This window comes from Cupressus sempervirens, chromosome 7, assembly GCF_028749045.1.
Source record: "Cupressus sempervirens isolate cs-2001-9-10 chromosome 7, ASM2874904v1, whole genome shotgun sequence".
NCBI lineage: Eukaryota > Viridiplantae > Streptophyta > Pinopsida > Cupressales > Cupressaceae > Cupressus > Cupressus sempervirens.
The window spans coordinates 523,233,911-523,249,310 of NC_143124.1; positions in this window are offsets into that span (position 1 = coordinate 523,233,911).

The following is a 15,400-nucleotide window of genomic DNA, read 5'->3' on the forward strand; positions in this document are numbered from 1 at the left end:
TAGTATGCCTTGTTAGTATGAGAGGATACTAGTGGCCACATAGGGATCACTAGGGGGCCAGGGTCTATTGAGAGACTACCAAGGTAACTCTAGCGTGATCCGTGTGATGACACTTTCCCGCTTACATAGTAGGTTTCCTACATATCTTTGTTGTGCCTCTAGTTTTAGATGTCAATTTCTATGTTGGAACCTTTGAGTTAGTATACTTTTAGGATTTCCTAGACTTAGTGTGTGTGTGTGTGTTATGTGATTTGATATCTTGTTTTTGACTTGAGACTATCTCCTTAGTGCAGTGGGAGTGGACCATTTAGGTTCCACGCAGTCGGCTGGTAGTTCTTTTTCACTCTTATCATTTGAGATCTATCCATAGTCACTGTGGCTAGAGCAATCTTTATTGTTATCTATCTTCATTCTATTCTTGGATATTATGATGGATGTTATTTATTGGTATGTTTCTTTATATTAATGATTAGCATGTGATACATGATGTTATTTTCTTTGTAGATCATCTTATGCCTTATTCTTGCATGTTAGATTTCTTTCTGGATATGATGTAGTATGTTTTAGGAGTGACATTCCTATTATGATAATATCGATGATCTCTTTGGTGACTTGGGATGTTACACACAGAGGGATAGCTAGGGCCCATGATGGTCTAATGATGCTATTTATGGTTGGGAGGAATCGTGAATTTAGATAATTATGTGTTGCATTTATGATTTATGGCTATCTATCTTATACGATGGATGTTTATATCTTCTATGATGATGTATCATGTATGGAATTTGGTTTTATTTACCTTATTGCACTTGCATCAAGGATTCGATGAGGATGATGTATCTTTATTTTTACATATGTTTAATCTTTTAAGCCTTTTGTACCCTATGTCATGTATAGTGGATGATTGAGCATTATGAATTTAATTTCCCAGAGGCATTTAGAACAAATGTGTAGTATGGACATTGGACTTTCTATTTATCCTTTCATGTGGGTGTGGTAGTGGTTAGACTTAGTAGTAATTAGATCAAATCTGACTCGATGTCTTGGGATCCTTAAGGAATGTAACCTATTATGTATGCTTATAGTTTATTGTATGTTATTACTTCTACTACTATGTGTTTGATATGAATGGTTTATCTTTCATGATTAAAAAAAAAATTTGTTTGGAAAACATAGTAAAAATTTGGGTTAATTCTTTTGGATCCCTTGGCGGGGCATTACACAATCAAACCAATATTACATTATCATTGCCCAATCCATTCAAGCACCCATTGAATACCTTACATATCACTTTTTTCTTCATCATAATTTCTCCAATTCCTCCTTATCAGTCTAAAGATATGGTACTTTCCTGAGTTAGCACAATGTCTAGCCAACTAAGAATTTGACATCGATGACAATATAATAATTAATATGACTCTCTCACAAACAATCATAGCACTTATCAGCTGACAATCCCTCACTATCAATTGCATTATCAGTTGGAGCTAATACAACACTCCCTCTTAGTTAGGGAAGATAAACACAAGATATAATATTACATCAATGTAATATCAAGAATGGAATGTTTAAGAATATCCTTGATCAAAAGATATTCACAATTAGATATCATCTCATAATATTAGGATTAATGGCCACAAAATATGAAGTTGCATGATATTCACCAAGAACTCTAAGTAAAGGCCTTCTGAATATCAAGTTCCATGATATTAACCAAATACTCAAAATGTTCATAAGGTATGTGCACCCCTATCCTCAATAATACTTACCAAAAAAATATTATATCCATGGTCTATTTAAGGAAATCAATCCACCATGCAAGATATAAACTATCGAGTTTTGTTTAGACATCATAAGATATTAATCATAGTTGAAGATAAAGTTATTGTAAGATTGTCACCTTTCAATAACTTCTACAAATATAAGTGGTAATCATTTGGAAGTTTTCACTTCCTCATGATGTACTTCCACATTGTTAGAAGGGTTAGAATAATTGAAGGTGGGTGGGGGGTGAATCAGTTATCCTCAGGTCTAGATGTACCAATTCAAATTTTAACAACTTTAAAAAACTTAATCACACTCATAAATCCACTCAAACAATATAACAACTTATCAATGAATGAACTTATTCATCCAACACTTAGCTTTTTATTTAGTATATGTCTAATAATAGAAATAAACTATAGTAAATAGAATGTGTCATAAAAGAAACATTGATAGAAGTATGGCACTAGGATTTAACATGGAAACCCAATTTGGGAAAAACCACCAAGTAACATGCTACTAATTTTCACTCTTCTGAAGTGAGCTTGGTTAAGAGCCAGCCCTGTTAAAGGTTACAAACCACATTGTTAGGTGTGACCTTTCTAAAAGATGTAATAACCTTGTTAGGAGTGACCATTTTAGAGATCTTTAGATAATTCCATTATAATGTCACCTTGATTAAAGGATTTAAAATATGACTTTTAGCTCAACCTTGATTAAAGGATTTTACTATCGCAATGGTTAGAAAGTAACAACTAGGGTTGATTTGGTAAAATAAAACTCACTTTGCAAAATCTGGATTTCCATTTGGCTCATTCCTAATTCATTGACTAAACTTCTTGATAGTCTACTTCTCTAATATGCTTGGCAACACTTCAAACAATCCCTCTTCACCAACTTCTCACTTTTCCTCTTCTACTTTGTTCTTCATAGGTTCTCTACAAATTTTCCAATCAATAATGAACTAGCTGTAAAACATCTCTTGTGCCTCCTTAAATAGGTAGCTTTGATCTTTTTCCACTTAAACATAATCATAGATCTTAGGGTTTGGTCAGATTCATTGAATCTATTCATTATTTTTTCCTTCTTCTCCTTTCTTGAAACTTCTAGAAAATTCTCTTTAAATCCTCACCTTGGATATCTTAACAAACTCAATTTGTGCATTAAATATACTATCCCATCAATCCTTATCATTTACATATTTTGACTGATTCATAAATTTAACTATGTTAGCCTCAAAACTTGATTCTTTCACAAACTATTAAAATGTTAACGCTCGGTCATCACTATGCTCTTCAACTTGGTCATCACCATGTAGCTCGGCTTACAATAGCTCACTCGGCTTGTATTGCACTTGGTTGCTACTTCAATTTTCTCTGTCATCTTGCTCAATCGTTACCATCACTCAACTAATACTATTTTTCTTGGCTTAACTCAAGTTCCTTAATCTTCTACTTCAACTTCTTCATTGACCTAGTAAATTGTCACTTGGTCAAGCTTAGTGTTTTACTCAACATCTCTTCTGCACTTAACTCATCTTTGTTTTGTACTATATATAATAACAAAAAATACATTATCTTGTCAAAGACTACTTGATTAAGTACCCATTTTAATTTCTATATACTTACTCCATTTTACTCAACAACCTCACTAGTTCACCTTGTTATATTCTATTTTCAAACCCTCTTCATCAATCAAGTGATATGGCACACTACACTATTAGTAAATGTCTTATTAGTAAGGTTTGACATCAATGATAGTATAACAATTTTTCAAATTGTAGTTTCCAACAATCTCCCTCTTTGGCATTGGTGGTAACACCTTTACTTAAGGGAAAAATGTTCCTCATGATTTGTCACTATCAACTCCCTCTATGTTCCGTATCAAATCTTCATTAATATCCTTAGTTTTATTCTGATTCTCATCCATCCATGCATTACACTTATCCCTTTATGATATGAGATCAATTGTGATTCTTTATTGTAGTACCAATTGTAATTACTCACTCATTGGTATACCTCTATAACATTTATCTACCTCACACATCTTTATATATTCATCTTTTCCCTCTGATTCATCTTCAAATATTCACATATTCTCCCTCTCCTTATAACTAGATGCTAATAGTCACACTTCTCCCTCTTTGAAAACAATGCCAAATACACCATCCTCTTGTCACTTTTATATTGACTAATCTTTGAAATATCACTCCCTCTTTCATCTTTTTCCTTGTAGCTTTATCAACTCAAGCAATCGTCCATCTTTTCATGGCTTTAGGTGTCTAATAAAGTGTGACCTCATACATCAATATGTAAGATATTATGATCATATAATTAATGCAATTTTGTATTTCTTCTTAGTTTTCTTCAGATAGGGGAATCACCCCTAACTTACCTCTTAGATACAAAAATACATCCTTAGGTAATACCTTAGTGAATATATCAGCTATCTATTCCTTTGTGTTTACATATTCCATTCTTAACTCTTTTTCTTGCACTCATTCTTAGATATGTTTATAACACTGTGTTATCACAATATATCACTATAGGTTCGATAATCCCTTCCTTCATATCTTCCAACAATTTCTTGATCTACACAATGTTTGAATGATCAACTATTGCTATAACATACACAACTTCTATTGTGGATTGAGAAATATAGTGTTTCTTCTTACTTGTCCATGAAATCAACTTCTTGCCTAGAAAGAAAACTCCTACACTTGTACTCTTTTTGTCATCAATGTTTCCAGCCAATCAGCATCTGTGTAAACTCTTAGCTCAAACATTTCATTCTTCTTATACCATAAATCATAGTTTTTTTTCTCTTTCAAATATCTCAATATAATTTTCGCATCCATCATGTGATTCTCCTTAGGATTAGCACAAAATGTTGCAACAATACCAACTGCTGATGCAATGCAGGTCTGTTATGAACACTAACTATGATTTTCCAATCATTGACATGTATAGTGTTTGATTTACTTCAGCAGAATCATCACTCTTTGAAATTTTATGTCCAGTAGCCATAGGTGTTCCAACTAGTCTTCAATCTTCCATTCCAAGGATCTTTAATATCTCCTTGATATACATTGATTATGTAATAAATATACCTCCTTTTATTTGTTAGACTTGCAAACCAACAATTTTTTATTATCTCTTTAAACATTGACATCTCAAATTCTTCTTTATCTCATTAGAAAATAATTTGCACAATAGATCATGTCCTCCAAATATGATATCATTAACAAATATTTCAGATAGCAATATCTTATTCTCATATTTACTTTTCAAATACATATTGTCATTATCACTAGTTCTTGCAAAACCAATTTTCACCAAATAAGTATGTAACCTTTCATATAATGCTCTAGGGGCTTGTCTCAAACCATATAATGCTTTGTGTAATTTACAGACCATGTTCTTCCTGCTAGTTTCAACAAATCCTTCAGGGTCCGTTTGGCTGCTGGAATATGATTTACGAATTGACATTCAAAATCTTGAGTTTGAGATTCTGGAACTTGAAATCTAGATTACGATTTTGGAGATTTCCTTTGGGACCATTTGGTTCAAATTGGAATATATTTGATATTCAGAATTTATTAACTGTTGACCTGTTTGGTTCAAACCAAAAAAACTAGCATTGCATAACAGTTGAATCTTATGAAAGACCTGAAAAATACAAACTTCAAAAATGAAATGAAGATATACATATGTTTTATCCACTTTGAAGACTATCGCTAAGAATGGTTGTTTGGAATGGTAGAGTGGATTGACATAATGTTACTAAATATTTATTCCTCACTCTCTCATATTTCTATCATTCTGAAGTTATTAGAAGCTACGAATAAGAAAGGGACATTGATCTAAAAATAACTTTGCTTATGTTTGATACTGCAAAGATCTTATCATAAGCTTCATTTTTTGTTACATATCACAGACATCCTATTGTATATATTAAGTGGATGCCAAAATCCTTACATAGAGGTACAAAAAATTGATGGATGTTATCTGTCTCCCTCCCTTGAAAATCATTGCATAATAGCAATCAACAGAACAAAAAGTAATTTTTACAACTCAACCAAAAAAACTTATAAAATAGAAGTCTCCATCTATTGAAACAACAGGGCGAGTGAAAAATCATTTCAGTAGATGAATTGAAAACATTAAAAATAGAATCCCGCATCCATTGATCAGAAAAGAAAAAGGGGTTTCATGATCTGTAGATCCTGACAAGAGAAAAAGTTTCCTTGATGGAATCTTGGCAAACGCTGAGCACTCTGTAGGCCTCCAAATTAGCGGGGCTCACATGTTGTTGCTTCACTATAGACCAGGCTTGAAAAGTGTTATTTGTGTAAATCTAGATGTAGGGCTCATAGCTTCCATCATAATAGAATGTATTGTGCCCCTCTACGAGAGAATACTTGTTGCAGATATTACTACAGCTGAGTGTTTTGGTGCAGCCAGGATTGAGTCTATATGACTTCCTCAGAATGGCTCCCACATGAATCTAGAGATACAGGGTTTCTCCATCAGGTTTCGAACCTTGGTCTTTGGTCTCCCAAAACCATCTAAAATGGGGATTTAAAATGGGGTTTAAAACATGGATTCCAAATAATAGGTATTTTGATGGGAGAAAAAATCCTTGTTTTGGGGGTCAAATGGGGATACTGGACTCTATTTTTTCCTAATTCCAATTTCGATTGTGCAGACCCAAACAATGGATTAGAATTTTTTTAGAATTCCGAATGCCAATTCCATTCTAATTCCAGCTACCAAATGGGCCCTTAGGTTTTTCAATGTAGACTTCTTCCTCCAAGATTCCATTCATAAATAATATCCATTTGATATGGTTTGAATCCTTTGTAAACAACATATGCAATTAATGTTTTTACTCCTTCGAACCTTGCAACTAGGGAAAATGTCTCTTCATGGTCAATTCCTTCCTCTTGTGCATATCCCTTACAGATTAATAGATTTCCTTTTTCCTTGTGCTATCACCTTTCTCATTCATCTTGTTTCTAAATATCCACTTGGTTCCAATTACATTCTTATCCTTTGGTCTAGGTACCAATGTCCATGTCATGTTCTTCTTAACTTGATCAATCTCTTCATTTATTTCTCTAACCCAATATTCATTCTCCAAAGCATCTTTAACTATGCTTGGCTCAAACTCACATAGTAAACATGTATCATTCTTTAATTATTTTATTGTCACAACCCTTGAATCTTTGTCTACTACAATTTGATCTAGTGTATGATGCCTTCTCACATATTTTTCTAAGACAGTTTTAGGTTTTCTTTCTCCTTAACTTTTTTCACTTGATTTAACTTTCTCATTGTTTTGAAGTGTATCCTTATGTAACTCGGCTTCCTCTATTTCACATTTAGTCTCCTCTCTCTATGACTCAGCTCCTATAGCCCGATGCTCATCAACTTGCTGATGCTTGATAGACGTTGTCTGTTGATGGTCAACAATGCTAGTCTATTAATGCTTAACATTGTCTTTCTCTAGTTTAGGTAAGGTACTTGGTTCACCTTCATATATGTAGATAAAAAAAATTGTAATCTTCAAGTTCCTTCTTACATTCCTCTTTATTCTTTTCTACAAATTCATCAACTCTAACATTCACACTGTCAACAATTTTGTCAGCGTTAGTATTCAAACACTTGTATGCCTTTCTTTTAGTATAATATCCTAGAAATAGACCTTCATCACCATTTGCATCAAGTTTCCCTTTCCTTGAATCTTTCATTATGTAACACTTACTTCCAAAAAATATAAAATATTTGGCATTAGGTTCATAATCATACCATAGTTTAAAAGAGGTTTTGTTTAAATCTTTCTTGACTTGAACTCAGTTTAGTGTATATACAACAATACTTATAACTTATCTCCAATACTTTTGTGAAACATTCTTTTCCATCATCAATTTTCTTGCACAATGCATGATTGATCTATTTCTTCTTTCAACTATCCCATTTTGTAGTTGAGTCCTTGGTGTTGACATTTTTCCTTTGATTCCTTTATCATTACAAAATGTATTAAACTCCTCATTTATGAATTTACTTCCTCTATATGATCTTAGGAAGTTCAATTTTTTACTCGATTCCTTTTCAACTATAGCTAAATACCACTTAAACATTTGAAAATCATTAGATGTTTTCATTTAGAGACATTATAGTTCATCATTCTAGAGAAATCATCAAAAAATAGGATAAAGTATTTATCACCATGATAACTTTGCTCTCCAATAGGACCAAATAAATCAGCATGAACCAACTCCAAAATATTATTAGAAATTGCGCTTGAAACTAGACTTTGTCATGTTTCCCATTTGACATTGTTTTCACATCACTTTATCACATTTTCTCAATCTTGGTAATCCTCTTACTCTTTCCATCTTACAAATACTTACCAAATTATCAAAGTTTTCATGATATAACCTCTTATACCATAACTAGACATCTCCAAATTGTGCAAATAGACATGTATCTTAAGATAGGTCTAGATAGAACAAGTTGCCTCTTTTTTCCTCTCCATTTCCAATTAGTTCACTAGTAGCAACATAGATCTTTGCCTTCTTATTTTGAAATTCAACTTGATAGCCTAAATTATTCAATTTTTCTACACTCAATAGATTATATTTAAATCAATCAACCCAATATGTATTATTACATATAATCTTGTCATTCAATATATTAGATCATATACCTTTCACATAGCATGGTGCATCATTTTCAAACTTAACACAAATACCATTATAATGCTCTAGCTTTTCAAACTTACTTGTATCACTAGTAATATGATGTAAGAAATCACTATCAATTATTAATTTATCATTCTTACTCTCATGTGAAATTAGACAAGTTTTATCAAACTTTTCATCTTCATCAGATTCATCTTTGATTGCAATATAAACAAGTTCTTCAAAATATTCATCAGAATCACTATCAGAACCATCTTCTTCAACAATGTAACAAGATTTCTTACCTTTTTCTTTGTAGTCTTTGTTATCTTAGTTGTCTTAGTTGTCTCTCCTTCCTTGGTATTTTTTGTCTTTCCTTTCTTCCTTCTCATATCGATAAGGAAACCTTGTAAAAATACGACCAACTTCGTTACATGTAAAATAGATTATAGGAAGTTTACCTTTGTATTTGTCTTTTCCTCTTGGTAGTCTTCTTACCAATAATGCTTCTAGATCATCAAGATCATCATATGATTCACTATCACTATCCACATGCTTACTCTTTGAATTTTTATTTCTTTTAGATCCATCAAGGGTTAGTGGAGACTTGAAAGTACATTCAACAGAAGAAGGTGTATAATTATCATTTAACTTTGACAATTCAAATTTAGTGAGTCTACCAATTAGACTATCCAAGGTCCGAACATTACTAGATTTACATCTTAGTTTTTGAATTGCATATACTCTAATTGCATAGATAGGAAGTAAAGTGCTTAATACCTTGCTGATCAAAGTATCATAAGATATTTCTGCTCCAACTCCTCTAATTGCATTTACTACTTCTTTGATTCAACCACAATATTGTGCAACATTTTCTCCTTCTTTCATTCTCATTTCATCAATCTTGCTTCTCAAACTTTTTTCTTTAGCTCATAACACATTTTTGTCTCCTCCATGGATTTGTCGCAGTATATACCACATTTTCTTTGTAATAGTGTAATCCTTTACATCATCAAACTTAAGATGAATTAGGGAAGATGTTAGATCTATCATCATTTGATTGTGCTCTTGATTCTCTTTGATTTTCTCAATAGTCATGTGTCTAGGAACTTCAATGTCCAAATGGTACAATGTGGAATCTCCAAATCTAGATAGATGCAATCTCATCAATCATTTCCATGTAGGGAAGTTCTCTTTGTTCATTGGGTACCTCTCTCTTGTACATCTTGATATCTAGCTTAAGTCCCTTCAAAATTTCCTTACAAGTACTAAGGCTCTAATACCAATTGTTAGAATGATTAGAATAACTGAGAGGTGGGAGGTCAATCAGTTATCCTCAAGTCTAGATGTACCAATTCAACTTTTAACAACTTTAAACAACTTAATCAAATTCATAAATCCAGTGACCAATATTAGAATTTATCAGTAAATCAACCTATTTATCCAACACTTAGATTTATGTTTAGTATACATCGAATAATAGAAATAAATAACAATAAATAGCATGCATTGTGAAAGAAACATTCACATGAGTATGACACTAGGATTTAACATGAAAACCCAATTTGGGAAAAAATACTAAGTAACGTGCTACCACTTTTCACTCTTCTGAAGTGATCTTGGTTAAGAGCCAACCCTATTAAAAGTTTCAAAATACACTATTAGGAGTGGTCTTTAGATCATTCCATTAGAATGTCAGCTCGATTAAAGGATTCATAATATGACTAGTAAGTCAACCTTGATTAAAGGATTTTACTACCACAATGGTTAGAAAGTAACAACTAAGTTTGATATATTATAGAAGACTTTTGAATGTGGAACAATGAGTGGAGTGGAGTAGATGAGCGGAGTGGAGCGAAGATACAAAATTTTGAATGTGGTTTTGAGTGGGAACTTGCAAAGAATGAACAAGATGATTAGACTATAGGCCTGGAGTAGGCTAACAACGAAGGAAAGGGGGATGCAACTGAAGATGGAGACCCATGGGCTTTGCAGTTGTATCTAGGAGAAAAAGATTACATTGCTCCAAAACCAAGGGCATCTGGAGAGACCGCAGGTGCCTAGGGTTGATGGACTAATCTATTTGGAGTCAAACCATCCAGTAAATCCTCCTTCCCTAAGATTATTGATAAATCAAACAAAGAGAAGGGTAATTTTTCCTTAGAAGTACCTACAAATATTATTAATCATAATATCCTGAGTATGGCAACAACTTTGCTGGGTAAGTTCATTGGCTCTCGACCAAACATTGATCTAGTTCAAATCTTTGCTAGAAACAAGTGGGAGCTAAAAGGATAGGTTGAAGTAATGGCTATGGTTAAATATTTTATGTCTTTCAAGTTTTCCTACCTAGAAGATTACTCAAGGACTCTCTATGCAGGAAACTGGCCGATGGGGAAGTCTACTCTCATTCTTCAAAAGTGGATATCCAACCTTAACCTCAACAATGATTTCTTGACCCATGCCCAGTCAAGATAATATTGTTGGAACTTCCCCTGGAATACTAGCATGAAGATGTGTTTGATGGCATTGCCAACTCTTTTGGGGAGTTGCTATCTATTGAACCAGTTGCAACAGCCAAGAAAAGACTCACATATGCTAGAATATGCGTTGGAGTGGTTGAGGGTTAGGATATGCCTCAAGTGATTGAGTTTCAATCAATATTGGGAAGGTGAGTAAAATAGATAGATTATGAAGATGTACCTTTCACTTTCTTCCATTGCAAAAATGTAGGACACAAATCAAATACGTGCCCTATTTTCATAGAGAAGGAAAAAGCCTACAAGGCTCCAAGCAAACAAGGGAAAAGCAAAGAAACCTAGAGTCAACATAAATTTATGAATCAAGATGAGGCTTCCAAGAATATGTGGAAGGAGAAAGACCCAAATGGAAAGACCCCTGAGGGGGAAGTTCTAGGAGAGAGAGATAAAATGGTGACCCCTTGGGATCACCATAGTTTGGAAGGAATAATGAAAAATAAGGATTTAAGCCACTGATGGACATGGTTAGGCATATACCTTTGTCCCACAACAAGGATGTCATTATATGTGGGGAGACAAAGGATGTAAACTACACTATAGCCTCTGGCTATGAGACCATGCAAAACAATGGAATTACTCCTGTCTAGGCCAATGGCTAGTTTCCAGGTCTTATCCCCAAAATCAACATTTTTTTTTCTAGATTATACTCTAAAATTGTATTTTGATAGTGGAAAACCTCACCAAGAGGGGAAATATGTTTCCCAAGAGATGCATTCTATGTAAAAATCACAATGAGAGTGCAAATCATATCTTTATCCATTACCACTTCACTAGAGATATCTAGTATTATTTCCTATCTTTTTTTCAATATGACCTTGTGTTTTCCTAAGAACACTATTGATCTCTTTAAAAAATTGCACCATGGGTTGTATGGGGATGGGAACAAGGAATTGTGGAAATGGACCTTGCCTCATGTCTATTGGGGAGTGTGGAAAGAGCGAAACAACAAAAAATTTTAGGAGAAAGAAACAAATGCTAAAATTGTGTTCCACAAAAGCCTTAATGCTTTGTTAGAAAACTAATCCACCCTTCAAGGTCTTAACCCCTCTCAACACAAAGGTTATGGATACTAATAAGAGGAAAGACTACAGATGGACTCTCCTACTTGAGGGTTGGCATAAAGAAAATTTTGATGGGGTGACCAAAGGCAACCCGAGAAAGGTTGGGGTGGGAGCTATCATCACAAATGCACATGTAAAAGGGATTGCTACTATGTCAGCACCTTTTGGCATGCAAACTAACCATTATGTGGAGGTGACTGTAGCTCATTAAACAATCAAACTAGCTCAGAACATGGGAGTTAAAAATATTTGGCTGGAAGGAGACTCAAAGAATATTATAAATTGCCTTAATGAGAAGAATGAGCCTACGTGGATGATCATGAATGTCATTGAAGACTACATTCAACACCTTAAGAATTTTGATAATACTTATGTGGCTCATGAGTATATGGAAGCCAATCAAGTGGCTGACAGGTTGACCAACTAGGCAGTCAAGAATAATGAAGTGACAAAGTGGATGAACGAGCATACTTTTCTATTGGAAATCCTTGAGCTGATAGAAAGGGAAAGGATCCTGGGTAGATTGGGAATCATAAAAGGTACATTATGAAAGTTTATGAGTTATGGGAAATGTGCAAAAATATGATGTGTAAGTACAAAATAAATTGTACTTTTCACATCAATAATATCCATCATCTCACTTTGAGGATTGATTTTGGGCATAAAGTACACAAGGTGAAAAGAAGTTTTGTGAAAATGACTAGTGTTTACAATGATCCAGATTTGAATATTATCAATACTAGAAGAAAATTTTTTAGATAGGAAGAAATAATGGTGGGGGATAGACATAGGAGGGAACCTCACGATGAAGTTTAGAAGTGGCGTAAATGCTCTAAGGTGTGGAACGTTTTGAAAAAAGGCAAAGTTACCAATTTCATTGAATAACTTCACCGACGGAAACCTTTTGTTACACAAAGCATGGTTAAGAGCTAGAATGAGGGGATTGTAAAGATTGATGGAGTGTATTTCATGGTGATGAAGGATGTTATCTCTACAATGATTGGCATACCCATCATGGGGAAGAAATTCTATAGAGATAGAAAGATTTATGGGCAGGCAATGGCTAAATTCACTAAAGATTTGGAGGAAAAGAAGGTCTTAGTGAAGAAAGGTACCTACTACCTACTGAGCTCTATTAAGCTATTGTGGAGGTTTGTGCTGAGGGTTATAATCAAGTAAATTTCCCTCGACACAAGATTCAACCGCCTCTGCACCCACCATTTTTTGCTTCTTAACCATTTAATGGACTACAATGAAAGGATAGAGGGCATGGACATGGAGGGTGACATCACTAGTGGAGAAGAGGAGACCAATCTTAGAGAAGGGGAGGAAAAAAAGAGTATGGGTGGTAAGAGAAACATTTACATAAAAATGCTTGCCAATAGAGAGGAGGATTATGAGGACATGACTTTCAGAGGTGGGAAAAGAGGGAGAGATTTTGAATCTAATGAGGAAAATCATGAGGTGGGGAAGGATAGTGATGAGGATGATAAGAAGTAGGGGTGTGGGGAAGAGCATGAGTAGGATTATGAGGAATTGGGATCCAACCATTACAAATGCATGATTATGGGAAAACATAGGAATGTGGTGTGGAGGAATTTTGATATTGTTTCTACAAAGATGGGGATTAATAGAGAAATGATTAGAACAATGGTCAAGGAGAATAAAGAGGGAAATATTCAAATTTAGGAGCTAATCGACCCAAACCTTGTGATTTTAAGTGATATCACAAAGGAAACCCTCAAATGGATTTGTTTAACAATGCAAAAAATAATGTGGTGGATAGCTATCAGACCATTAAATGATTTTTCTACAAAATTTAGAAGCTCAATTATAGAGTGAGAATTTTGGAGAGGGAGAATTATAGTTTCTAGAACTTGAAAATAGAGGAGCAAAAGGACATGGATAATAGAGTGGAGGAAGTGAAGAGTAGGGTTCAAACCATGGAGGGCTCTATGCAAACTATTGCAGAGGAAAGATACTACATCCTTAAAGAGGCTAATGAGAATATAAAGGTGCTTATCAACAAAATTGAAGAACATAGGGTCAACAAAGATGATGATCATTCTCCTAACAATGTCAAAGATAGGTTTCCTAAGGATGGCTTGTGGAAGAGAACTAGATCCAACACAAAGAAGAAGGATATCCAAGAACCTGATAAAGATTTGTCTGATATGAAAGAGGTGGCTAGAAGAATGTCTGAGCTAGAAATTTGTGCTATAGAAATACTCAGAGAAATAATCTAAGTAGCATTCCTGACTTTTGGGCCTCTCTTGGTTTTTTGTTCTGCTCCCCTATCTTTGTCTGGTTTATATCTTTTTTCCCCGTGGGGGGCTATTTTAAAATGTTTCTTTTAGTTTGTCTGATACTTAAAGAAATTTATCAATGTTTAACTTTTAGAAGTGTAAGGTTTTTAGGGCTCCATTAAAACCTATTTTCCTTAATAAAAAACAATGTGTATGTAAACTTTAACAAGGTTTTCTCCTAGCAGAGGTCACTTCAGAAGAGTGAAATTTTTGGGTTGTTGATCCCAAGTGGTTTTTACCTTAACATGGTTTCCATGTTAAAAATAATGGTGTTGATTGTGTGATTTCTTTTTGTGTTACAATTTATTTTACATGTTTTACAATTTACTGCTGTTCAGTAATAACTAAGATATCACTAGGTTATAAATTGAAATTTAATCTTAACTGGTAATGAAAGGAAAAGTTTGATAACATATTGCAAAGAAATGAATGAATGAGTTAAGTATTAAGTTGGATGTGTCTACTGAGTAATTGAAGTTATTGTAGTTGATGTTTATGATGCTTTGATGGTGTTGAAATGTTTGAAGGGAATGTGTGATAACTAAACATAACTGATTGACCCCCCCTCTTAGTTATCTAACATGTTATATTTTGTAGAAGTTAGATAAAATCCTATGAGACTAAATTATATATATATATAGCGATAATAAGACAAAGCCTAGATTAATTATTATGATGTGCTAACCTTGAGTAGAGTTGAACCTAAGACATCTTAGATAAGAGGCTCACAATTTACCATTGTATTGTAGGTTCTTGCCTATATATAATACTTTTAGAAGAAATTAATATAATAATAATTCAAAGATATATATATTAATCTCATAATAATGAATAGACATGTTCCACGAAGGGGCATGTCTCTCCTTGCCTCATTCTCAACATAAATGCAAGAGAGATTGTTGCATTTAAAACATGCATACAATACAAACAATGCGATTACAATTGCAATGATCCCAAAATTTAACACCTATACAGTTCAAAATATGTCTATAAAGTTGACCTATTCCTAGAGGAAAACTGAGAACTACCCATTTTAAATTTGCA